The following is a 1542-nucleotide window of genomic DNA, read 5'->3' as shown; positions in this document are numbered from 1 at the left end:
ACGTATGAGCTTAGTATATAGAAGATACCAGTTAGTGTAAGTGTTCATGCCTACCTAGAGTGACTAGAGGAACCGTAAGCTGTCTAGAATATGGCCTAATTAGCATCCTCGGTAGCTCAAAGTAACAAAGGAAGCTGTAGGATGTTGTTGAAATCAAACATTTTCACAACTTTTTTTTTGTCTTCTGCCATCGTCATTGCCTGAATGCACTTTCATTTAGTCTACGGCAGCGCGGCAACGATCAGCGAGCGTAATTACGTAGCGGCCACAGCAAAATTCAGCACCCAGCTGCGATCCTCCCCCTTGTGAGCTGCAAAGCCCGCCTACTGATAGTAGTCTTTTTCTCGGCTTAGCAGATGATGATGGGGAAGAAGGGGTGGGGGGGGAGTTTGATATGCAAGACTTATTCTCATCCACAGTATCTCATGTGTGAGTAGGTGCCAACATAATTTCTGTGAAAGTGTGAAAAGCTGATTAGTTAAGGTACTCTTGAGGTAAAGAGTAACCTATTCCTAAGATTGCCCTTCATTTCTCTCTATCTCTCTCTCTGCGACACGATACAAATAAAACTGAAATCATTTTCCACGCCTCGGCTAAGCTGACTCACTGCACGTTGCATGTGCCAGGAACCACACCGCCCATCTAGATTACGACTATAGACATCGAAGGCGGCTGCCGACAGTGTGAGCACCGCCAGCCGTTGCAGACGCATGATTTCTCCAAGTAGCACGGAAGATTATGGGTTATATTGTCTGAGGGTGAGAAGAACCCATTGATGTGGTATTATTTTTCGACTAGGCCTACAAAGAAGTAAAAGGTAAGAATAGAGCAACTTACATATTTAGGTCAAGTAAATAACTAGATATATAATTATACGTAAACTACTTGTCTTATCAAAAATGGCGATATATACAACTAGATATTGATACCTAAGTACTTCTTTACAAAAGACCCCAGCGTAACGTTTTCCTAGTTATTTTGTGTATCTCTTGTGTCAAGATTATTACAATTTGTTTATAATTTATACCCTCATTATCAGCATTTTCTAGAGGGCGCGGACAGTCTTCAACAATGAACATAAGTTTCGAGGATGAGCAGGGATATTACCAGTGGTAGCTTTCACTATTGAGTGAGAAAATTGTCAAATATTGTTTTTATTGGTATGCAAGGATATTACTAATAGTAATTTTTAGTGGTGAGCAGAGCCATTATCAATAATATTTTTTACTGATGAGTGAGCACACTACGATTATATTGATGGTTCGAAGATATTATCAATTAAAGTTCAGGCTTGTGTAAACTGTAATGGCGATACATTTTTTATGACACATTGAAAGGGTATAACTAATATCAACTTCTACCAGTAACAATAGCAACTGTTTGGTGAGAAAGGGTATTACTCACAGTAGTTTTTACCCGTGACGAGAACAGTATCAATATATTTGTATATATATATATATATATATATATATGGACTACTCGTAGCGAAAGTATTATCAATATCAGTTTCCATTATTTGGCGCAAATATTACAAACACAGCT

General features: G+C 38.7%; 1 protein-coding gene across 2 annotated transcripts in view; it reads left to right on the top strand.

The window, feature by feature from the left end:
- The first annotated feature begins 414 nt into the window (after positions 1-414).
- The window catches only part of LOC106463564 (sine oculis-binding protein homolog), a 112335-nt gene continuing 111207 nt past the window's right edge, over positions 415-1542 (top strand). For both annotated transcript variants that reach the window (XM_013923616.2, XM_022391469.1), the window contains exon 1: positions 415-817. The gene's annotated coding sequence lies outside the window, so the exon portion shown is untranslated. The remainder of the gene's footprint in view (positions 818-1542) is intronic.

The sequence above is a fragment of the Limulus polyphemus genome, unplaced genomic scaffold, assembly GCF_000517525.1.
Source record: "Limulus polyphemus unplaced genomic scaffold, Limulus_polyphemus-2.1.2 Scaffold54, whole genome shotgun sequence".
Classification (NCBI taxonomy): domain Eukaryota; kingdom Metazoa; phylum Arthropoda; class Merostomata; order Xiphosura; family Limulidae; genus Limulus; species Limulus polyphemus.
Note: the sequence above shows the minus strand (reverse complement) of the source record. Positions and strands in the feature narration are given on the sequence as shown.